The sequence below is a fragment of the Falco naumanni genome, chromosome 9, assembly GCF_017639655.2.
Source record: "Falco naumanni isolate bFalNau1 chromosome 9, bFalNau1.pat, whole genome shotgun sequence".
NCBI classification, from domain to species: domain Eukaryota; kingdom Metazoa; phylum Chordata; class Aves; order Falconiformes; family Falconidae; genus Falco; species Falco naumanni.
In genome coordinates, this window is record NC_054062.1 from 43,976,037 (window position 1) to 44,002,252 (window position 26,216).

General features: G+C 41.0%; 1 protein-coding gene across 7 annotated transcripts in view; it reads right to left on the reverse strand.

Annotated features, from left to right (window-relative positions):
* ZMIZ1 (zinc finger MIZ-type containing 1) overlaps window positions 1–26,216 on the reverse strand; it is a 359,666-nt gene that overhangs the window by 290,157 nt on the left and 43,293 nt on the right. For all 7 annotated transcript variants that reach the window (XM_040605424.1, XM_040605427.1, XM_040605425.1 and 4 more), the window contains exon 2: window positions 17,747–17,876. The gene's annotated coding sequence lies outside the window, so the exon portion shown is untranslated. The remainder of the gene's footprint in view (window positions 1–17,746; window positions 17,877–26,216) is intronic.

Consider the following 26,216-nt stretch of genomic DNA (forward strand, 5'->3'; position numbering starts at 1 on the left):
TCATTTAACCAGCCCCTCGCCACTCCACTGGGGAGCATATTATCTACACTGCTGTTAAGCACAGGCACAAAGCAGTTTGATGAGCACCAGAGTGCTACTGCCATTGATGTTATAAACGTTGTTTTATCATCATGGCAGCAAGTCATGCTACGAATTGCAATAAAATCTATTAACATTTTATTCAAATTCATGGTCATATTAGGTCAAGTGCTTGTGAATAAACTCTAGAGGATGGAGGCCTGGCTTTAAAGAGTGTTGTTACCAATTGGTTACATTTTAATAGATTTATTATTCAGTTCAAATTGTGGAGCTGTGACTTAATTTCATCAGGGACAAAATGTTTGTAAGATAAGTTTGAAAAAAAAGCAAGAGGGAGAAAAATAAATATGCGTCTATGTAATATCCTTAGTCTCATCAACACCACGCTACACAAGGATGTTGTTCTGGTAACAGTGATGCCACACTGTACGCGTGCCTTAAGTTACTTCATTAGAAACCACATTATGCCACACAAAATGCAGACCAGTGTTACAGATACAAGCATTTACAGTCATCAAATGTAACAACCAAGAGCAGATACATTTGTTCCAGATAAAAATCTCATAAATACCATCTTTCCTCAATGATGTTGTACAAACACAGCATCTGTATTTCTTGGATACTGAATTTTAAAAGACTGTCAGCTCCTCACAGGGCAACCAATCTGCTGTTTTTCTGATTTTAATGCTAGCCAGTTTGACAAAAGCATTATTTAATGTAATTATGGAATATATCTCATAACATAAATATTCCAAGCTCTGCAGCAGGATTCCATTTGTAACTCAAAGCAGTGTAAAAACAAGAGTTAATTGCCTGTACAAATATTTCAGGGTAGCGTTTACGTAATCTACAGTACATTAAGTACCGGAGTTGTGCTCTACTGATAGGTGAAAGAACAACTTTGAAAGGCAACTGCGTTGCCAATTAGCTTTCAACAAATATGTACACAAGCTGTGCTCCCAGGCTTGGGCTCAGCTTCCTCATTCTCCCCAGACTGCCTGCTTTTATAATGGTGAACTCCTCAAACACCCAGCTAACTCCACACTGCCGGAACAAGGGAATACGGCATACTTGATTCAGCTGGAGTTGTAACCCACCCAAATTTCACAGTTTAAGATCATGATCTTTGATCAAAGCCACACTCCAGTCACAAGAAATGAACACAAAGCCCTTAGTTAGGTCTGAGCAGCATGCGTGTGTGTGTAAAACAACAACAACAAATTAAAAATTTACTATTGCAGTTAGACCAGGGCTTGTCTGTATCGCTCAAACACATACAAACATCCCACAAGTCCCAGCTCCTGTCTGTCGGTCCTCCTCAACGAGGCTGAGCCAAGAACATGTACGCCTACGTGCACGCTCTCTGCAGCAACACCATGTTTTTGCCTAACAGAGCTGTACACAAATTAAGAAACAAGCCCAAGTTCACAAAACCACATAAAGAGATGAATGTTTGTAGTCCTCGAATGTATCTGCATGGTGCTCCACCCAGAAAACGGACCTTTTTTTTTTTTTTTTTTTTTTTTTTTTAATTCAGGAAAGCTGATAACCTTGGGCTGACCCCTGGGCCTATGACACTGTGCTGCTTCACTTTGTATACCCAGATTCTGTCACACGGTGCTACTTTGGGTATCACTGGACAACAGTGTGCAAATCCTTTGTTTTCTCTTCATAATTTGCTTTATAGATTACTGCTACCAGCATTACAATAGGCTGGGTCTAAAAGAAATGTTTTGCAATTAGCTTTCCAATAGATGTTAAGAGATCGCTTTCTGCAATGCTTGTGAGTTTCGCCCCTTTTCATAAAATAATTTTTACACACCACACCACCAACACCACCTGCAGAAAGAGTTACTGCTGCAGTTACCAAGATAGAAACATTCTGCAGAAACAGGAGAGTTAAAACAATTCTGGAGTTCTGCTTCAAAAATTCCTTTAACTCTCATAATTTATGTTATATAAATTGTAATTTTGATAATAAGGCAGCTGAAAATAAGTCTAGTCTTGTAAGTTGTGTGGGTGTATGGTTAAGCTTATATAAGTTTAGGTATCCACATTACTTTATAAGCATATGTTTAAGTATGCTTTCGTGGATATCTATGCTCTGCGTGCACGTTTTGTTTCAGCATTTAGGAAAAATATCACTATGCCGCATTGTGTAAAGCTTGTGAGATATTTTTGCTAGGTAAAAGCGAATAAAGCCAGTTTGCAGCTAGTACCACCATGCTGTTAAGCTGGCTGAAGGGAGAAGAAAAAGACATGGTGAGGCATGAAAGTACAGCTGAAATCTGTGTGGCCTTGCTACTGGTGACTTAGAAAAGTAACTTCTCTTGCATTTTCTATTAAGTGGTTCACATCTGGACTCCACTACAACACGAAGGATTGCCTGATGATCAGTCAAAGACAGCCTAGAGATACCAAAGGATAAACAACTGTTCCTTTGATTCATTTATGTGTGATGGACAGATTAACATACTGCAAATCTGTGGGTCTTTTGTTTGCTTATGCAGCATATGGCACAAATAAGGACCTTCACTTTTTAAAATTATTTTATTATTCTTTTGGAAATGCACTTGTCTTGGATACAGTATGTCACCAAGATGAGATATCCATTTTCTAGAGTGGCTTCTCTGCCCAGCAATGTTTGCCTTCCTCCAAATGGGTATTTTAACTTCTGTTGAGGGGCAGAAGACATGACATGCATTTCACCAAAATGATAAGGTAAGCTTAAATTTACATTTAAATGCAGCAGTATGGAAAAACAACTCAGACCAGCTTGTACAGCTCAGCGCACATAGCCTGGGCAAGCGAACGCCTCCCTTGCTCCTGGGTGTGACTGGCCACTGTCTCCACTTAAGGGAGGATGAGCAATGGCAGTCTAGACACCGATGAGCTCGCGCAGTGCAAAAGCTTTCGGCACCTCCTCACTCAAGAGGAGAGCGAGCTGAATATGGTGATACTTCCTCCAACAAAACCACATCTGTTCATGTGCCTTTATGGGGATCTTTAACAAAAGGCTCCAAAGCCCAAGTTCAGACTTAAGTAAGGAAGGGGATTTCAAAACTAATTTCTGATGTACTTTCCCCAGATTATAGAGGCTTTGGTATCAGTAACACACCCATACGTATGGTGGGTTAAAGAAAGCAAGCAAGCAAGCAAGCTAAATACTGCGTAGAATACAAATGACTTGGAAGGCATCAAAATAAAAGATTCTAAATACATATGTGACTATACTAAATTAATTATTAAAGGAAGGCCATATGGAGAAAAAATAATTTGCAGGAATAATAAAAACCTTGTAAGAAGCTATGTTATTTTTACATCATTTTTAAAGTTTCAAATTGTGTGTGTGTGTATATATATATAAAATAATACAGCTCTGCACATCACACTACAGTATCTCTTCAGTAGCTGGATTTTTTTATTATTATCTCCAATCATTCACACAGTAAAACATGTTGCTCTGTTTTAGCTCACATTTAGATGTACATAAGCATTATTTTCCATGATACCACTTCAAAACTTCCCTGTCCTTCTCCACACGCTATATACATTAGACCTCTCCAATTATATCAACTGCAGTTTTATTTCTGTGTAATGATGGCACAACTTGTAAATGATTTATATAGAACTAGCCATGCAACAAATTGCATTTCCTCCTCCTAGAAAAAGGTCTGAAGATGAACAAAAGATTTAAGCTGCAGCTTTTAAATAAAACATACCGGTACCCTTCAGTTTGTATTTAGAATTACAAGTACCTGTTTTCTTTAAGAAATGTGTGCTTTCAAACTCTTCTTTTTTAACATTTCATTTCCCTTTATGTTCGTGTACCTGTCATGTTTGCCATCTTTATCATTATTATAGTGGGCAAAACAAAAAGGAGGAAAAAATTCAGACTTAAGAAATATGTCAACATTTCCAGTTCCCTGTCATTCCCTCTAATGATTTACAATGATATAACTTCTGGTTAACTCTAAATATCTAGTGATACCATTGGAGGCAGTGCTTAGCCCTATCCATATCGCTTGCTATGTTTAAGTGTTGCCGAATTTCTATTCTTGTTACCACAGCTAAAGAAAATCCACAAATGAAAAAACCGAGCTGTGCTCAAAACTGATCTCACAAAAGGCCAGACTGGTAACTCCTTTGCAGACCTGGGCCTCCATTTGCAATCCACCCCTTCGGAAAGGTATGTGTACATACAAAATGTCAGCCTTGCTCATCCTTGAATATCTTCCTTTATTACTGAACATGTAATTATTATACAGAGGGCACTGTCAGAAAAAGTGCGCAGGATAACTGCGTATAATGTAAGGGACCTTCCCAGCTCTGTATTTCAACTGTTTAGGATTTCATAGAGAAATAACTATGCCTTGTTTTCGCACTGAGAAACAAAGTATTCCTATCATGAGGCAGAAAGGGGGCGGGGGGAAGAGACGTCCGTTGGTAGAATGTAAATCCAACAGCAAGTGGAAAACGCCTGAAAACTTGGTTGTATACCAAGTATGCTCACACGCATGATGATCTCTAAACTCTTCTGGGCTGTGTCAAGTTTTACAGGCAACACAGTACCCTCCCAAATCCTTAACAGCCTGACATGGTGCCCGTCACAGCAATCAGAGCCTTTTCCTGGTATTCATTAGCTGCCTAACAGCTCACCAAAACAACGCTTTGCAGTCCCTCACCACTCTCCCTCCACAGAGCCACAACCAACTTTTCAGGCAGCAACCCTGGCATTCTGCTGCTTCCACGTTGATGGCAAGGTGAATATGGTAGCAGGCGCTCAAAAACACACTTTAAAAAACAAAACCACCCAAACCCACCCAAGTATGTGACTCATCATTTTGATAGCTTTCTCCAGATCAGAAATAAGCTTACATATATTTAAACACATCTAAGATGGATGCTCGCAGATTAAAGCCAGGTCGCTTTGATTTGGCTTCCTGCTTTCCCCATCCCACCACCGTCAAAAGATAGAACTACCTCACTGTAAGAATACCGGCAGGGGGATTTGGACCGAAACAGAGGCTGCCCAGGCACAAGCAGCCACCTTCCTGCCGTTGATGTGCATGTGTGACGCCAGGCGATGTTTTCTCCTTCCGAACTGAGCCCCTCCTCGATCCTGTGCTAGCATGATCCAACGACGACCTTCTGTGGCACCACACACAAAGGCCCTGAAATGGGTCATCAACTCTATCCCCAGCAGCTGCAATCTGCTGCAGCAGTGCAGGCTCAAGGCTGGGGCTTCAAGGCAGGAGCCTGGCTGCCAGAGCTGGGCTGCCACAAGGAACCAGAGCTGGCCAGGGCACCTCAGGGCTCTCTGCCTCTTGTGGAGTGACCCCAGTGGCTTCTTTGGCAGGACACAGAGGGCAAAAACCAAGGGAAGGTAAGGCAACGGCAAGCACAGCAACTGTTGGACACAAGGATTTTGTGTTCTTTCTGTATGCCACTACTGTGTAGAGGAATAGCTGATTTTAGCACCCTCAGTCCTCCTTGCTTAGTAGCATTCCTTTTCTCCTGTTTAACACCTCCCACCTCAAACAACAGCCATCCAACCAACCACAGAAAAAAACAACCCAGCAAACGTCTGCCTCTAGAAGTCAGAGAAACTGCTTTGTTTGAGTTCTAGGATCTAAAGTTGCACTAAGTTTGCTGACTATCACCTGAATTTCTGATGCATCACATCATTTTCAGACTTTTAACATTTATATCTCAATAACACTGATCTCTAGTTGTGCTAATTTTAGAACAATCTAAGCCAATTCCAAAAACAGAACAAAACTATTGAAGCACCACAGATAAAGCTCAGTTAAAATCCTGTGCTGGCTTTTCTAAATTGGTATTTGAAACCATACACCTCATCAATATTATTGATTAATATTGACTTTTACTTCTCAGCTTGCAGTATTTCTCCAGCTGTATTTAATGGTTATTACTACAATTATCTGCATTTTAATTTTTCAAATTCACATTTTTCTACTACTCTCTCCAACAGATTTTTTGTATTTTTTTTTTTTGGCCCACTGCCCTTCCTCACAGTGTCCATAATCCATGGAGAAGAGATTGCTGATGGCGTTATCACAGGCAAACAGAATGAAGCTAATGGTAACAGGCACTCCTTGCTAGGTAATTATTATAGGAGAAAGAATGCAAATGAGCCCTAATCTGTCTCACACAATGGCAGAGGTCTCGGATTTGCATTAAACCTTTTGCAGCACTCTCCCAGATAGGGGACTCTGCAGATAACAATGCATCTGCAGCACAGGCTGCTCCTTCCACTCGCGCAGTTATTAAATTGTGCCCCCAGCAGGTACAGTTGTCCCTGAATGACTTTCCCCTCCCCCTTCATCGCTCAGGTCCCCTCCTCCTTCCCTCTTCTCCCCTCAGCTTTGCTGGAAAAAAAGCTAATTGTACATGCCATTTGGCTTGATTCATGTTTACAATGAAGAAGAAGAAAGTGCTGTTTGGTAATTACAAGAGGGGAATGGACATCAGGAAATCTCCGTTCTATTCCCAGCTATGTCATTTACTTGCCAGGGGACTGCAGGGAAATAACTTTGCTTCTCTGTGCATCCATGTGTTCAGCTAGAAATATAGGGTTGACATTTGTAGTGGCCCAATAGTCTCTTTCATTTTACAGTGGCATCTGCTGAACACTTTCAGGAAGCAAATGCTAGACTTTGCTTGAATCTAGGTGGAGCTCATGATAAGCCGCGGTCCTTCAGAAGAACCGCTGCCTAGATCTCAATTTCCCATCCGATAATAGGTTGTAAAGACCGATACTCTTTTCCAGCACTGTGTCCTGCTATAAAAGGACCTAAACTGACACCTGCCAGCTGGGGCTATGCGCAGTGCCCACAGGGTGTCTTGCCCACTAGCAGTCCTTGGAAGGCGGTGGTGCAGGAACTCTGGGATGGAGGTGCTCTGATTGCAGGTCACACAGCATCAGGACAAAACACCAGCTTCTCAAACCTTATCATCACTAGTGTCTTCCATTACAGCTTGTTTGGACTAGAAGCATGGGAGTCAAATGTACTGAACCCTTCCCGAGAAAGTCCCTAACTCTGAAGGCAAACTTCCTTACTAGGACGCAAGGTGGAGCAAACTTTTTCCAACGCAAGTGCCTTCTTGAACATTCATTTTTCTCCTGAGACATTTTTGTCAAATGAGATAAAATACAATATTATTTTTGAAATGTATCTTCAGGAATCAGAAAGTATCTGCCACAAAAATGTGTTTTTTTGTCTATTGGCAAGAAAATGGAGACTATCAAACTCTCTAGAAATGGGTATATAAAGTAACTTCTCAGCACATAAAAAAACCCCAAACAGAATTACAGACATTGTATGTGAGGAATGGTTTCAAAATCAAGATGAACCACCAAATTCAGCTGCACATCATCAGTAATACTCTAGTAGCACTTGTTTAGTTTTGAACTTATATCTGAAATACTAGCCATACGCAAAGACTTATTTCTTGGAAATCTGTTATTAGGCAGGTGTCACACTAACTCAAATTAAAATAATTTCACAAATAATTAAAAGATACTTGCTACCAAGTTATTGACATAAGGGATAAAGTTGCTACAGTTTATTTAGAGGTGCACTAAGTGTATGGGGATTGATGATGTCTGAAAGAAAATAACCTTTTTTAGATTCCTTATACTAAGGGGGGGGGGGGCAGGAATAATTATAAATCGATTCTGCAAGTACCATTTGCAATTATTTTCATTTTTTTCAACCAAGAACTTGAGAACTCGTGTAAGACTGCATCAAACAACTTAAACTGGAGCCCTAACCACAGATGTATAGTCTTCTATGCCAGGCCTAGGGTGAAACACTGAGGGAACCCCAAGAGCCAAAAGAATTCAAGCAGTCACCAAATAAACAGCACAATGTCACATGACTAGATACCCTCATTCTCAATTACACCATTCAGATACATTAATCATCTGCTGTATTTGCCAGATCTGGACACAGTTACACGCTTTATTCTTTCATCTATGAGGTTTTGTCTTCCTTTCTGACTTTATCAATGCCAATACTGGCAAGCAGTTCCTCTGGAAATTGTCTACGGGTATTTTTAAAGCCTCTGTAGCTGTCTAGATTGGGTAAATAGTCTAAGTAGAGTCCCTACTAAACTTGCCAGAAATTAACAAATGGATTTACATTTTTTAAACAATAGTTTAAAACCCCATAGCTATAGAAAGGGCTACAGTTTTTTGATGCCATGTAACAAGTTAATTTTTCAGTAATCAAAGTTTCGCTCACTTCCATCTCACAGAGCAGTAGATGGGGCAGTGCTGGTAGTTTTTTTTAATTACTGGATTATGCTACACTTGTCTCTAAGTCAGACTAACAGATTGCTGGGATCCTCAACCAACAGGAATATTGGGCCCAAGCATTATATGGTACAGGCATCACCCCTAAACAATCAGTAGCCAGTTAAAAACCCACAAAGGTACTTATTTTTAAATGATGCTTTGGCTCTATTATTATCCTCAGGTTCTCAGAAATCATCTTCTACCATTTGCACTGATGTTTCCTTAAAAGGTTCTTGCCACTTGGAAGGACTGAGGTGGTACAACTTTACAGCAGAAATGCAAAAGCTGTCCTGTACTGATTACTTCACATAGAACAAACAATGACATTTTCATTCAACTTGTTCATAAAGCTGCAAACATTTTAAAATCTGATCTTTGTGCTAACTTTCCAATGTTAGAAAACATTTCATTCAGAACACTGCAGTGATACAACACAAGAAGAGGATATTTTGAAATCATCAAGATACGACAGGTATCATAACCTACAATTTCTTACATTTCTAACATGCTCAGGTCCAGATTTGTCACTGACCCTCCCTGGTGACCAGCTACTAGCTACAACTACTTACTGGTGCCATTTTTATATATGCATTAAAACTTTCTGCCAAATCCAGCTGTACTTGTGGAGAGCCTCAGATGCTCACCCTCAGCTGACAGTCAGAAATTACCACACTGCTGCTAAACCAGCAAAAGCATCACGGCAGAGAAAATCCAGTGGGACAGCCCAAACCTATTTTATTGGCACCTGAACACACCCAGCTTACTCCCTGGAGTGGACACAGCTATCTCACACCTCCTCCTGCCTGCAGATCTGCAGGGGTGGCCATCCTGGAGGACAGGGAGCACAGATGTCTTCATGGTGAGCTCTGGCTCACGCCATGACCCTTCTCAGCCCCATCACCTAAGCTATGCACTTCAGGACCCTTCTCACATTAAGCATTAACTCAACCAGTTCAGCTGTGTGCCGAGTAGCCAGTCAAATATTTACAAGGTTTGTAGAAGGTGCTAGATTAACCTCATCCTTTCAGATGAGGTCCAAAGACATGGTCCAAGATTTCCTACTCTGTTTTCCATACCCAGAAGTTACAATTCTGAAGCTTTGAGACTCACAACATGAAGTTGTTAGAAAGAAAAATCCAAACAGGAAATCTAAAAGCAACTCAATACATGCTGTAGACAAAATATTGGCACCACATACAGTGCTGGCAAGTAGAGAAGCATGCTGTTCCTAAGGGGGACAGCAAGTAAAACACAGCTCCAAGAGCTGGTGATTGCAACCTCACCTGAACAGCAGCTTTCCCTTTGTCAAGCTCATCTCTAGGTCATTTTATGGCGAAGAGAAAAATTGCCACTGTGCTTTCAAGGATCTCAACAGCTTTTCCCCCTGCCATTCTCAGAAGCCTTTTGAAAGTCTCCCTCTATAGCAGCATTCTCCGTTTTAGGGATTCAAGCTTTCAACTCAAGCATGCGAGATCACTTGTACTCTCGAACCGGTGGAGCTGCCAGCCGCCCCTTTGTTACAAAGGGATTTACACTTGAATGGCGGTGGGAAGCACAGTCTTTTAAGGAAACGCTGGTGGGGGGAAGACAATTTACTTGCCAGCATCCTATGCTCAAATCACGTTCATCTACAGTAGCCTTATCACACTGCCAGTTTGTAAGGCGTTTGCTGTAACAGGACTTTTAACTAAAATTGGCAATTTGTCCATTATTTCAGAAAGGATCTTTATACAGTCATAAGCGAAGCTAAATTTCAAGCCTCGATGTGGACGTCTACAATAATTTAACTTAGCCCAATGTAAATGATTTCATCATTCCACAAAGCTTCCCTCTTTATACATGTACTTTCGTCATTCACTTATCTATAACTTTTTAGGCATTTCCCATTGTAACCCTGGACTGGCCATGCACATCATCGCGCATCTGATGGCTTCTACAGCTTTTCAGGAGACACACTGGGGAACACCATGACAGCACAGATGCACTGCTGAGGACAGAGGATCATTTGAACAAGGGTTTAGTAGCCAATGACATGCTGGCTTTGGCCCTCCACCTAAACACATACACAAGCAGTAACTCCCTGGTGGGTTTCTGTTCTGAAGTTGCAAATTGGTAGATAACTACTGATTGGTTTCTAGGTTGTGTTAGCAGTTATTCAGCAGTATCATATGGCTGCCTTTCAAACAGGGTCACTCTCACACCGGGTTTCTGTTTGTTTGCTTGTTTGCTGTGTAAGCATAAAGCCTGTTATCTCCAAAGAAAAATAATAGCATCTGAAGTATGGAAGTTGGCAACTGCTAGTCTCTAGCATAGAGAAAGATCTGTAAGGAACACTTCTGTTTTTTAAATCTTATACCTGTTTCTGATTTGATTCGATCTCCTGCACTCTGAATCAGCCACATGCTGAAACACGAAGAGAGCACGGCCTGCAGAGCACAGCAAGAAAAAGGCTAGTGTGCTCCAAAGCTGGTGGCAAACCACAGTCCCCATGAAAACCACATGTGCCAGAGACCAAATATTTTGCCTTTTGCTTACTGCTAATAAAGCTGCTTCACTTCATTAAAAGCAGTTTATCATTTTATCTACTTACTCTAATTAACCTCTGGTTAAAATGAATGAGCACTTGATTTGAGGATTCTATTAATGTGACACCAGTGAACCACCACTTGCATGCTTCCATCCTTTTCCTTTTGTTCTCTCTTCTCCTTATACCAACATTGTATTCCTAGTCCATTCGGACTGACACCCCCAGTACCCTTCCAGCATACCACAAACACTTTTATAGATAGATGAAGAAGGAAAGGCCTCACAGTCCAAAACTCATCCAAGGCTTAATTCCCCTGCTGGAATATACAGATGGATATAATCTACTTCTCACTGTAATTATGATCACAAGCTTGAAAAGACACAGCATGGAAAGAAGAAAGAGCCAAGGAAATACACTGGGTTGCTGGGAACAGGGGAGAAACAACAGTAACATTAATACATACAACTCACTTGTCATCCCAGAATGAACCGATTTTAAATATGAAGCACAAAGCAGTCAATTCCATCAAAAACCTGACTTTCTTAGAGAGCTAAGAACTTTCTCCCAAGCCAAATACCATGTGCTGTATATGAATCAAGACAGCTTCTGCTACAGTATATGCCTACAGATTTCACAGTTGCATATTACCGCCAAAATCTCAATTTCTAGCAGCAAAAAACGTATGTTACCGCTATTTAGCCAAGCATCTGAAGACTGAAATATATCATAGCTGCTCATTTTGCTGGCAAACAGTGCTTCACTTCATATACCCAATTTTCATCTCTATTCAATTGATTTCTATGAGTGTCACAAATACCCAAAGGTGTTTGGGAAGTAGGGGGTAAAAAAATAATTTACAAAATTCCCAAACCAACCAAACAAAATACCACAAAAACCCCAAACCATCCACCTTCCCTTTTTTTCCTTTATCTTCCTTAAAAAGTTAAGCGTCCATTCTTTTGCAACACTGCTCACAGAGAGGACAGAAAGATCCTAAAATTGTAAGAAACTCATAGTTTGAAGGAAGGGGGGAAGGGGAAATAAAGTTTCTGCGTTACCCTAACATTATAAGTCTAAATTCCTGTTCAATCAAGGTAAACCACAGGTAAAATATTACCAAAGTGCCTGGAAACTTGGTATTTATGTTACAAGCAGTTTAAGAGGTCTCTTTCAAGAGAAGAGCATGTTTAGGTTGTGAACCATGGACGATGAGCACAAGCCTGAAATTCACGGCCCAGCCAGACAGGGCTGTTATGAGGGAAGGCACCAAAGGAAGATCTGGTTTACATCACACAGCAGGGCAGTAAGTGACCGTGAGTCACTGATGCACTTCATCTGGCTTTTAAGGACATCAGTACCAGATCAAAAATGTTTCAGGCCACATCTTACAAAGCACTTCCCAGTATAAATTTACCCAGCCAGTTCAAATCTGCACAGAATTATTCCAGACAAAATTTCTTTGTAACACAAGGTTTCCTGCGAGATCAAGTGTCTTCTGTCCTACAGCTAACAAGATGTTAGCACAGCTCTCTACTATAATACCTGGGCTAACTGAACAGGAGGGTTCCCATGGGGTAAGCCCAAAAGGGATGAGACAGGATGAATGACCCCCCTCACCACCACCAGAGCTGTAAGCAGCACCCAAGTCCTCCCAACACCCCAGGCAGCACCACATTTTCTAGACCTTAAACCATGCATATACCAGACACAGTAGGAGACAAACAAAACTGGGAAACATGGCTTTGAAACACTAACTCATGATTATATGTTCATACTTTAAAATATTTGGTTTTGGGAAGAAAAATTCTTCTGGTTTGGTTTTTGCTATTAGTTTTGTTTTGGTTTTTAATGGGCAAATTATTCAAACATACAAGGAATTCACAGGCGTCTTTGCATAGCTGAAGGATGGAGCAGTATGCACCCAGATAGGTTGGCCCGTAGCAGAAGAGGATGGTCATCACTTTGTAAGGAAATCAGGCAACAAAACAGGTCTTTTTCCATTGTAACTTCCACAGCGTATTAAGGACATTAACAATGCATTAAGGACAACATTCAAAACTGACTTGGACCTTCCAGCTTTATTTCTGAGGGATTAACAAGTAATACAAGCAAAAGCAAAATACCAAAAACTGCCACCTACACTAATACCCATGCATTACACTTTGTTCCTCTCAGCCACTAATTATGGATTAGCACCACAGGCTCTTTCCAAAAAACTTCCTGCACTGTCGGTTTGTAATCCCAGCACTCTGCAGCAGCCACTGCAAGTCATTCAAACCAGAGCTCCTCCTAGCACGCCTGCAAAGCTCCAAAGAGTGCAAAAAGCCACCTCAATGCTCAGGGCTATTACTTGCACACCAGGGCAGGTGGTGGGCAGACACCTGGCCTCCAGAACCATCCCTTCAACACCGAGGAGTGGATGCAAACAGTAGCAGAACAATGACCCAACTGCAGTTCATTGGGGTGGCAGAGCAGGGAAAGAGAGGAAGCCCCAGCACGAGGTAACACACCGCTCCACATAGGGCTTACTCCTAAATAAGTAAAATCAGCTTCGTACTCAAAAGTAGGTCTGTACACCTCACACACGATGACCGTGAGTACCACCAAAAACTCCACAAATTGCATTAAGGACAAGAGAGGTAGGCAGACCATAACTGCTGAAACTGGAGGAAAGCCAAGTGACCCAGAGCCCTGCTAGCACTACAGAACTGAAGTGTTTTAACCAGCGGGGCAGGGGAGGGGGAGAAGATAGTACCTTCCAGGCCTCCACACAGATACAGACATACAGATGCCCTGAGGCAAGCCCTTGCAGTCTTTTCACCACCCCTGCCTGCAACCCTGTTTACTTACTCACTTGCAGGGACCTGTGAAGTCAGCCCTCAGAAAAGAGCTGACCGAGACAACTGAAAGGATAAGAAAATTCACACTCATGTCTCTTACTACCATTTTAACCTACCTTCTTGTGCCCAGATATGCCAAATTCTTACTGTGCTTCTTAATACTTTTTAGACTTTGTGAAAGAAGTGATTTAAGAACAAGTTAATTTCATCTCTGAACTCTCCACTTTCTATGCATTTAAAACCATTGAAGATGCTCAAAAAACATATTTTTGGAGGTATAAAATAAGCATCCAGCTTTCTGAATTTTTCTTTTTTATGCTATACACTACATAGTAAACAGATTCTAAATGTACAAATGACTTGAAAATAGCACTGTTGGGATGGAAATCATTCTTCTTCTCCAATAAAGTTTTTAAGATTTAAATCTTCTCCATATCAGAATAGAAAATTAAAACCTGTAACCTTCATGAAAGGAAAATCAGAAAAATATCAAAGGTTTCATTAAAAAACAAGAGAGCAAAGGCTCATTGTTAACATAAAGTTAATTAAGTACTTAAAGGCCTTAAGCAGTGGTAAAGTCCTGATTTAAACTGGGAGATGGCTAAGGCTTTGCAAACTGAGGACTCTGGAAGAACCTGTCATTCTCTCATAAGGTGCTACATAGCTTTGACAGACACTTCATTTTACTGAATACAGTCACCGAATGAGAAACCCTAACCCCATACTTATCTCAAAGGATTTGAGGAGGAACAAAATTCCAAGACTTGAAACAAACACCTTGTTGAAATGCTCTACAAATGCTCAAAAGCTAGGAACTTGATTTATATAGGAAAAGAGAAATACAAACAAATGGGGTAAGCTTCCCACTGACAGGTAAATTATTACAGGCATGCTGCTTAACATACAGTGTCACCCACCTGAAATGTTAGCTAGCAGCAATATCACCTTTCCTTTGGAGATGGTTCAGGCTGATACAAATAAGAGACAGGAAAATGGGGAAATAATGAGGGAAATAAATGTTCTTTCAAAAGTCAGTGCAAAATCGTAATTCCAGATGCACTGGTAAGAAACACAACTTCTGAAACGATCTGAATGGAGGTACGGTGGCTCTTTCAAGCAAGAAAAACACTGAAAGTGATCTTTGCCCAAATTTAGTTAGAGGAAATGGGGGAGGAAAGCACAGCATTAAAGGCAGCAAACAAAACACAGCGAACTGTGGGCCGCTAGCCAGCCTGATCTTTTGTTACCTTGTCCCTGCCCTGCCTCTCCCCTCCCTTCTGTCCCCCTTCAACTTTTCCAGTCTGGGAAGGGGTATATGCTTCCCGGTTCTCCACCTTTTCCTGAACCTGCTCTAGTCCAACACATGGGCAAGATTTTCCTTTTGCTTTGGTTCTCAAATTTCACTAACACATCCAGCCTGTCCTCCAAAAGCTTTTCACCCCGAAGAATACAGTCTGCATGATTGCATTTGATAATACAGACTGGTGCTTAAATACCATACATTTGCAGACAGTTAAAGCATGTTTCACAAAGGTACCATTTAAAGGAGTTGAGCAACATACACTTCCCGGGCGCGCAAGTCGCTGCAGCAGCTGGAAAGGGACCCTATCCAACATGGGGACAGTTTCCCTCTCCTTGTGAGGACAGAAAGGAGCACATAGAGACAAAGTGTTCGTGCTGGAGCTGTTCCCAAACCATGGCTTCAGAGGGTTGAGCCGTCTGATGTGTTGCAACTCAGGAAGTATATGCAGGGTAAGGAGGGGAGCAGCAGCCAGGGAATCCCCTCCAAATTTCCAGTGCCACAAGACAGGGACAAACAGAAGCGTCCAGCCAAAGGGAAATGGCAGTAGGCTGTGCACGGCCTCTCAGCTGACCCTATGAATTCAGCAGGGGCACTTCTCTCCACTGCACGTCACTGCATAAGACATAAGACGTGTGCTGGGAGGGAGACAGTAACAACAACCGATGCCCACGATCCTGCAAAACAGCTTGCAAAGCTTGTGCTTCCCTCAGCCCCCAACCCAGGGAGTTTGAAGGCATTCAGAAACTGTACAAAAACTCGGCTGGAGCTACGAATCTTAATAGCAGCTTTCCTCCACACCTGCAGCTCAGCCAAGCCTCCCACGTCTCAGTGTGCCCCAAAATTCTGTGTTTCAAAAGAATTTTACAGAGCCTTCACTTGTCTCGGAGAAAATAGGTTCAGAGGCCACAAGGCAGCTTCTGCGGGCTCCTCTCAGCATGCCACAGCATCAGTGGCGGAGGCAATGCCTGCCTGCAACAGCACAGGCAGCTCATTCTTTAGTCTGGCACCAAGGAGAAAAGCTATCATCCGTTTTTAAGTTAGATTCAGGGAACCAGCTGGGGACCAGCGATTGCCATTTTTGAAGTGCAAGAAGAGCAGTGTAACCAGCCTTTCCATAATAACAAAGATTAGCGGCCTGGAGTCTGACACTCCTCCTGCATTAAGAGATACGAGACAAAGAGATAGACAGGTAATCTCATAGAAGGAGCCCTGGGGAAATTGGAAACGCCTCAAGAACCCTTTAGCTGGTCTGTATGCTTCTCCTTGTCTCTGCTTCAGCTTCTGCTTCTTCTATTCCCAAAAACATTTGCCCATTAGGTCAATTAGCTTTATTGCAGAAGGTAGCCAGGCAACTGGTAGTGGCTGTTCAGTAAAGACTTAGCTTGCCTCTGCACCATCAAGAATGAGATGGAGAATGAAAAGGAACATCCCAAGGCACGTTACCTGTCTGCAGCTTATCCTTGAGAAGTTAGCATGCTTACTAAGTCTGAGGGGTCTGACAAATGAACTCTGACAAATCTCACTGGGGCAATTTAAGACATTATTGCATCGCGCTGTCTTCCCAAACCCTTCACTAAAGTTAGTACCACAGAGCAAATCTGACAGAAAAATTTATATCACACGTTGGCCTCCCCAGTTCAGAGCCTGGCAAGTTAGCATAAACCCCTTCTCAGAGCTGGTTTAAGTTAAGACATCAACTGTGAACTGGAATGGCTGAGGTCTAGACAGAATGTCTTTCACAAAGATGGAATGGGAAATGACATCTCAAAGCTTTGCAGCCAGTTCCTAAGCAAATACCTAACTAAATATTTAGTTTTGGTACTGCAATATATATATGCATTTGTCTAGCAGCTGACTACTCGTGCAGCTCAGGCTGCTCTGTGAATCACAGCACTAATTTTTTGTACTTTATATACCCTGACACATACATTGAATGTCTTGAAGTGGAAAGACAGACATGCGTTACATGTGGATCACATCACCAAATAACTACAAAATTTAATTGCTTAGAAGTATTACAAAAAAAGCACTGCATTTGAACTCTCACCCACCACATTTTTCACTTCTGTCCAAAACTAAAAAAAAGTCTGGAGAGGTGAAGAATTGCCATCTGTTTCCAGCTCTTCACAACACACACTATTCAGAGCTAGAGCTGGGGTTCCAGCTGGTTCCCATCTTATCTGTCAGTGGTACAACCAGCCATGAAACCATGAAGGACCCCTGAGACGACAATCGAGTTTTAAAAAAACACAAACCCAAGACCAAAACAATTAAACAACCAAAAATCTATGTTCAACTGAGTAGATGTACATGTATGATAATAATAAAAGCAGCACTTTCTGACACAGAATTCTTCAGCTTGGCTTCTCCAGACCTAACTCACTGTCTTTTCATCCAAGCTGATATTCAGATAAAGATTTAGTTAATTTAGTCTGCAATACAACAGTTATGTTATTTTTCTCTCTGCAAGCATTTAGAATGTATCCCATCTTCTGGTTTTTCCCAAGGGACCATATCCTGTACATAGAAGTGGAGTTAGAAGTGCAGGAAGCTTCTGTTTGCAACACACTGTTAGAAGGGCAATCCAAGTTAACCAGAAGACTTGTCTGAACTCCATGTAGACAAGCTTCTTCTAACTTCCAACATCACCCTCCTTTCCAGAAGGAGGGAAGCAGGCAAGACACCTCGAAAAGCAGTTAACAATTACCTCTTACCTTTCTGAAGAGGCCGATGCCGATTAGCACATTCCTGGAGCTTCTAATTCAGGCAAAAAGAAGGGGGGGCAGGGTGTGTGCCCGGAGAAGGAGCTGGAAGCCGTTTTCTGCCTCAGAACAACAGTATTTCCTAAAGGGTAAGAAAAAAATGAAAACAGTAAGTATTAGCTTTCATGTTCTTTGAAGAGGCTACAGATTACAACTCCTCCTTGGAATAGACACTGTGCCTCTCCTCCAGTTCCAAAATACCAACTTGAGCTGTCCTGTATTTTCTTCTTCCATCATCACCTTATCAACATATGGAATATAAAGCCCAAGTCGCCTACTACTACGAAAAACAAAGCTGGGTTCATGTCAGAATGGGATAAAGGCCCACACTAGAATGGAAAAAAGTTCCATTCAAAAATATTCTTGAGCACTCGATCTATTAAGTAAATATGCTTCAGCCAAGCTCACACCCACTTCTGTAAAAATTCAAATGAGCCACATTTACTATCAAAATAGTTGGCAAAAGGCAAATTCCAACATGCATACTGAACATACAGGTATATACTGATATCCAAGTGCTTATGTACTCTTCCCTGCAAGTATCACACCTAGAATTATGAGGCATATGCAACTAATAATACTTTTATTTCAAGACAACTACTCTTTTTCTTGAGGCAACCTACTCCAGCTATATCGAATCTTTCAGTAACAATAGCAGGAAAAAAAAAAAAAATTATCAGAATGAAGAGAAGGGGAACCAAAAAGCTTTTCTGTGACTAAATATACCATTTAGCAACCCAGCTTCACTCCCATAAAACCATAATCCCTCACCTCAGACCACCTCTCTCTGCCCTACTCCTAACATGAATTTAAAGAGACTTACAGACACCCAGATTTAATGGGCCCCTCCCTACCTCTAGTACCTGCCTTTGATGAAAGGCAGGAAAATCAAGTGGAAATTTATTTTAAAGGGTGCATGCAAGACATTAACATATTTGAGGAAATGGCAATCAAGGTTTTCCATGGGGAATCAGCAAAGGGAAACACATCCAGTCTGTTCTCCATCACATTTTGTTGGCTTATATTCATACAGAAAACGCTATCCTTTACTGTCCCATGGAATGTCTGAATGAAAGCTCTCAAAATAAGGTAAGAAAGTCTATGCTTCCTTACATTTCCCCCCACACCTCCATCATCCCTCTAAAACATAATTACCCCACCTGCTAACAGTGTGCAACTGCAAACGGATCCAGTCTCCCGAAAGAGATTTAATACAAGGGGCTCCAACAGAGAGGAAGCAACATAAAAGGCAGCACTCCCATCACAGCACTTCCCTTCAAAGCCGACCATGTCTGTCCAATTCTAAATGGCCATAGTCCCTACTTTTCTCTAGGGGACAAAAGCTCTCTTCTTCTCTCCTCCTGTCAGCAGGACTTAAAGCTGCAAGAATACTTCTGTCCAGATTCCCCTCTAGACAGGGAATGATTTAAAGAATTCATGAAGTTACAGTGGCAGTGTAAATAAACAATGAAAACCTAAATAAAGATCACCAAAGACAACACACAGAAAAAGTGTACTAAGAAGAGAAAGAACAAGATCAGTGATTCAAAACCTCTTCCGCCTTGTTACGTTCACCCCATAAATAGGCCTAGCAATAATCTGACACTGCAAAAGAATGGATCTCTACACAAAAAAGCACCTGCTCAAAAATCTGCCTCCTCAACCTCCTTCCTAAAGGCAAGCCTTCCCACACTTTAATTTCACTTTCTCAATGTCTTACGCCCCTCAATCACATTTCTGATTTCTGTCAGATTTCAGCCCCCTTGTGCTGATGCAAACCAACTCAAGCCAACACCTGGAGTACTCAACAGTGTTCCACTTTTTCAAAGACAGAAACAGTGCTACAGCCTTCATTCTGGGGACAGAGAAGAAATGACCATCAGTGAACTGCTCCTGACATGTGTACATCCCGAGGCTATGTACTGATCAATACTTACTGAGCAGCTCAGCACAGACCAGGCTGCAAAATACAAGAAGAAACAAAAACAACCGTAAACCCCCACCTCCCCGCAATCACACACTAGTTTCATACCCCTAAATCAAATGCATCATTTGCTTTTCTTTTTTGTTATTAAATCAAAATTATGCTTTAGACAGCACCTCTCTCCTTGATAAGAGACACCACCCACCACCACCCCAACGTGTCAGGTTAAGTCTGCTAAGAATTGATAGACTGGTTACATTTCAACTGCTTAAAATTTTTACACTTTCATCCAATTGCTGGTAGGAGAAATAATTTAAAGCAGACGTACAAGATTTGGAGGAAGCATATTTTTAAATCAACCATAAAATCGAGAAGTGGCAAAAAAGAAGGCTAAGTGCAAAAAATGAAAGTTTTTTAACATTCTCAGGGAGACAGAAATCTGTCATAAGGGATGTAGCTTTGACTCAAGGGATGTCATACTTAGGGATACAGCTTTGACTTAACATCACTTGCCCCAAAGAAGATGAGATTGCTCTGTTCTCAAATTCACAGGCAAAGGGAGGGGGGGGGGGGGGGCAGTGGGGGACGAAAAAAAATAGAAAAAAAGTAAGAAGCTCAATTAATGCATTACCTGAAACTCAAATTGTATGTGGAGAAAGCTAGTGAAATGACTTACCAAAAGCCTTGAGTAAGTTTCTGGCATGGCCAGAGATACTTTGTATAAGAAAAATGTCAAAATGTTTTGGGTATACAGCCACTACAAGACAGAAACAAACAGAAAACTGGGAAACACTGTATCAAACCAAACAAATTGTTGACATCAACATTAGCTAAATGAAGAGGCATATGTTAAAGACAAACACCCTCAGACTGCGTGCAAGTCAACTGCTGCTGTGGATTTAGCCGAGTTGCTTTCATGTATCAAGCTTAATGAAAATAATCCTCAATTCCACCAGCAGATGCTGGGTTTTCATTAAATCTCACACTACGCATGCTGATTCTGGACAGTACCTGAGATGAAGATTGAAACCTGGATCAGGGATTCAGAAGGATCTGACTGACTAAAACTTCACCCTTCTTTCAGAATGATCAGCACTAGATTTATTCTTCCTGCTGCACAATGAAAATATAGTGGTTTTTCTAGGCATTACTCAAATCTGACCCACTTCTCGCAGTTAAACACAAAGATCCTGCATGACATTTGCCAGGATCTAGTTCTTAATTTCATTGATCCAGAGACTTTTTAAGTTCAGAAAATAAAGACTTTTGAGGAAGTAACTCCCCTCACTTCCAGTCTCCACCTGTGTGGCAAAAAGCTTGCTCACCTTATCCTGTCTGACCCCTACCAGGAGACCCCATCAGCCCTTTAGGGAACTGCTCTGTTAAAGGGAACCTCCATTCCACACAGCCAACCTGAAAGATTTCCTAGTTTATTGGATTTTCTAGCCCTACAATGTTTATGACTTCCATTACGCCAAGAACTAGAGGAAAGAATTAATTCAGAATGCTGCTCTATGAAACTGTCCCCTTGCCAAACAGTGTTCATATCATAAGGTGGCAAAACAGGGGTTAAAAGGGGCAGGGGCGGGGTAAGACACCATCACCACCCCACACAATTTACTAAGGAGGGAAAAAAGTGCTCTCAAGGTTCTTCAATCTAAGTTTAACAAACAGCTGCTTTTCTTCAGTTAATTAACATGCGCACTCAGTGTGCACTAATAGAAACAGGTCAAGTTTATATCATCATAAAAATGATTTTCCTTTTTTTCTGTTTATTTTTCAACCTCTTGATCTAGGAGAAGTAATAAAATAACTGATCCATGAATATCTATTGAGGGAAGAAGTATTCTCAATTTCTCATTGTAAAAAACAAACAAGCAAGTTAAGGCAAAAAGATTAAAATACCTACTCTTAACCATCATGATGAAACTGAAAAAAAAACCTCCACCATTTTCCACAGTTTTCCACACACATTCTTGTACAACCTGTAGTTAAAATGTTTCTCAGAACACTACCAAGTATCACCCACATACCTTACTAAGACATAGCAGTCCACAGGCTCTCTACCACTAATAGCAGTGGCACCTCCCAGATATTGTGGGCACCCCTCTCCAGTCTCAGGGCAGGGCTCTAAACCCTGTGTTTTGAAACCTGCAACCTCACCTCCCCCTGCAGCAGGTGCCTTCTCCAATCTATTTTCTAATATCTACAGTTTGGACAGAGTCAATATGAAATGAAACTTACATACAACACAGTGCTTACCTACAGCAACATAAAGGTAACAAGCTAGAAATTAGCGAATGCCATTTAATTTAGTATAAACAAAACATATTTTATTATGCTTATGATATAGAAATATATTATGTTTATTATATATAAATAAAAATTAAATAACATAGCCCTATTATCCATGCATGTATGTGTGCGTGTGAGCATATGTATTCTGTATACACAGAACAGGGTAAGCACTTCCACCACAAACACTTGTACTGGAGGTATCTGTGGGGAAAAAAGCTTCCTAGAACGTAAATACTGCTCACCCAGATACTGTGTATCTGCAAAAAGACAGGACGCTCTTCTCAAATATCTATCACAAATAGCCAAGAAAAAGTTATCGAAATATCCTTGCAGAAACACAGAAAAAGGATAAAAACATGGTAAGAACACAGATCTCCTGAATAAATTTTCCTTTGATTTGCACAGGTTTTAGTGAACTCACAGGATCTACCCATCAACAGATGTCTATATAGAAGACTCTTTGCTTTACTTACATGAAATATAGTTCCTATGCAAGAAGCATAATTTTTATTAATTTAAACTACCTTTAATTCAAATGCCAATTGTATTATATTTCTGTATCTTTATTTAGAAGTGTTTACACAATTCTCTTCTGCAGCTTAAATGTTATACCTATCTGTACTTCCCCATCTGCTTTCCTTAGATCCTGAAAAAAGCTCTTCCCAAATGACATTTGCCCATGTGAAAATCTAAGTTTACAGAAGCACTATTCATACGCATGCATTTAGATAACATGCTTATTAAAACACACCAACCTATGCATGACATTTACTTACCATTTTACTGCAACAACCAACAATAATGAAAAAAAGATTTAATTCTCTTAACCCCCAAAAAAGGTACATACCTAGGACAACCAAGATTTCATACCCCAAATTTTATATGCAAAGCCTTGAGGACCAAACACAGTGCATGCAAGCACAACAGAAGATGCACATCACTTTAAAAATTCTGTCCTTTCCCAAGAAACAAGAGTGGGGAATAATTTTTCAAAATATTTATTCCTCTCTTTTAAGCTAGATCTTGAAGGAAGCAATTATTTCTCTAAAGTCACACTCCCCAACCATGTCCAGATGACTTAGGTGATAGGATGCTGATAAACCAGCTAAAATAATGGTGGTGTGGGACTTGGGACCTAGGACATAAAGGGACAGAAAAGTCAGGCACATGGCCAAATTCTGGAAAGCAGCATCCTCCTGGGGCTCCCCGCTGGCGTGGCAGCATGGGCACCTGTGTGCCACTGTTGGGGGGCCACATGCTGACTTGACAACAGCCCAGAAGATAACAAGGGTGGGGAAGGGGCATGTGGAAACACTTGTTTCACAAGAACTATCTCCATCCTACAAGCCTGATTACATATTTTTGTCTTACTCTTAATTAAAAAGAGGATACGCTACATGTTGGAAATCTGTATTTTTTGAAGCTTGAATCATTTAGCCTATTAAACCCAAGCCTGTAATATGGGTGTTATTTCTTAAAAACATACAGTAAATGCATTAAATTATTGATAGTCATTAAACAGGAAAAAAAATTTAAACAGCTCTCAGCTTTTATCAATCATTAATGCAGTTTCCACTTGCGCATCTCACTGGGTTGCTATCATATAGCACAGAGCAAAGAGTACAAATCCTGAAGGCATGAATTCATTTTCTCTTGACGCAGAGTAAAAATATTCTTGGCAGCAGGAGAGAGGCTAGAACGTGAAGCAGAATGGTTGAAAGAAGGATTCTGTCTTTTGCAGTAAACAGGTAGCAATAAGGGGGAGTGGCAACTTTAGGGATGGAGGCCCATCTACTTTCCCTGGTCTCCTGTAAGGGTCGGTAACGATGTCATCAATCACCTCACACGCCCGGCAGCCTAAAGCGGTTTCGGCCACCCCAATGGTGTTTACAAATTTGATCTCTATTTGAAATATATGTTAATTCAATGACATAAGGGGCAGGGGGAAGGACCATCGAGGACAGTAGTAAAGCATCCAGCAACAAGCAAGATGAAAATTTCACCTCAAGGTGTTCACCAGCTACCAAGCCAGTAAAACAGATAATGTGCAGAAAACCCCAACTGTCAAACTGACAGTCTCTGCTCAGAAAAATGACAGAGACCAAGACAGGCTCTTGAAGCTATTGTGAACCTTTACTGGGGCAAGTTATGACTAGACCTAATGTTTTTATCAGCTCTGAATGACTCATGTCAATATGGGGAATCTGGAGATAGATGCCAATTGGTGGCATCTTGCCTGGCTGTGATATGCTGGCTAGCAGTGAAAGGAAGCAAAAATCCCTTTTTTTTTTGTCCATTTTATATACAGACTGAAGACCTGTCTTACAAAGCTGCTCTCTCAACTTCCATCCTCGGCAGTTTTACTGGAATTCACTAGCTTCAAATGCAGCAAAGAGGTTAACACAATCTACAGCGACAAGCCAGGTATGACTGCAGTATGCAAGGACCTATCTGACCTACCTCTAAAGCAGCTACCATAGGTGAGCCACAGCCATAAAAACATCAATGTGAAACACACAGAAACACCAGCTCTGGCTAGGTATTCAGCCAGTGAAACCTTCGCCCTCCAGCAGCCCTGCTACTGGAACTCAAATTAATTTGTTTTAAACTACCTTGTGTCTGTTTAAATGATCTGTAATAATAGCTCTGGAGCACGGTGCAGGCACATCACACAGGAAGCTGAATGCTATGCTGAGGACTGCTCAAGAGATACATGCCCACACCCAGAGCCCATTTAGAAACTACTAGCAGGAAAGACTCATGACCAAGTGTTACACTCCCCACAATGACATAAATTCCTTCAAAGAACATTTATGTTCATGCAGAAAAAACTGGAATGTTAAAGATTTAGAAAACAGCACAGAAAGAATCTTTGTCTGCTCCCAAAAATCTAAGACCTATGGAGATTAATTTTTTTCCCCTGAAAACGATTCAAGAATGCACCAAGCCGAGTAACTAGATAATGCCAAATGTTGATACGAAAGTAGCCAGGAAAAGCTTCTGTCACAGAAAAACATTTCCTAGCCTGATTGTTTACAGACAACTCTGTTATAAAATACAAAGATACTTATTTCCAACTATCAGTAGTGCAAAATTACACCATGTAAAACAGAAAAGAAAAAAAAAAAAAAACAAACAACAATTTAAGACATGCTTATGTCTCATTATACTGAGTCCCAAGGAAGGTAATACAGTATTTAAAGAAATAATACAAGAGCTATTACATCACTGAATTGATTTCAAGATATATCAACAAACTAAGTAATTCACAATCAATGTCAGTGTAATATTAATCCTTATCTATATACAGAACTATAAGCATAATAGCCCGTATTATTAATGTAACGCACAACCACTACCAGCTTTCACACTGGTCCAGGAGCCAGCATCAACCCCAGAGAGAAGATGCTCACCTGTCCTTCAGGCCATAAGCAGTGTACCACTGCGCCAACTGCGAAAATAAGGGGAATGGAAATCAGGGCACTGACATGAGGCACTTGGACCAGCTCCACGGCTGCCTACACAAAGCCGCTGCCGCAGCTGAACAAACCGCAGGCTGAGCAGCCAACTACACTGGGGCTGAAAAAAGGGCTGGAAAAGGGTCTGCTTTGGTTTGTGCTCTTCATTCCTCAAGATACATTTATGAGGAGTCTGTGGAGTTCTGACACTGGCTTTAAGCACGTCCCTGTAAAATGTGTTGGAAATGGTATTTCTTTTTTTTGCCCAAAGGTATTAATTACTTGTATTTTTTTTAAGTATTTAATCCATTGCTTTTTAACCACTCAAATTCACATCTCTCCCCCACCCCCCACCAAGAATGCACATTTCAAGAAGCTACAATTGCTGTTAAATTCTGCCTAGCCTGTAAAGCACATTAACCTGCCAATAAATTATCTGGAATTTGTATTTTGACACCACAATCTGGATCTCTAGCTAAAAAATGTAGTGGGAGTGTTCAAGTCCCTACTATTTCCCCTTCCTAACCAATGCAAGGCTTGTATGAGACAATGTAAGTAAAAGCTGCAAAACAAACTTTCTAAGATCTCCAAGCACAACTCCCATCACAACTGCAGCTAATTCTGATAGAAAGCAACTCTGAGCTAATAGTTAAAGCCTTTCAAATTCTCATCAGTGTTGTAAGGGATATGTCACCACAGAAAAGAGATGCATCTTCTGCTATAGTATTGCACGTTTAACGTA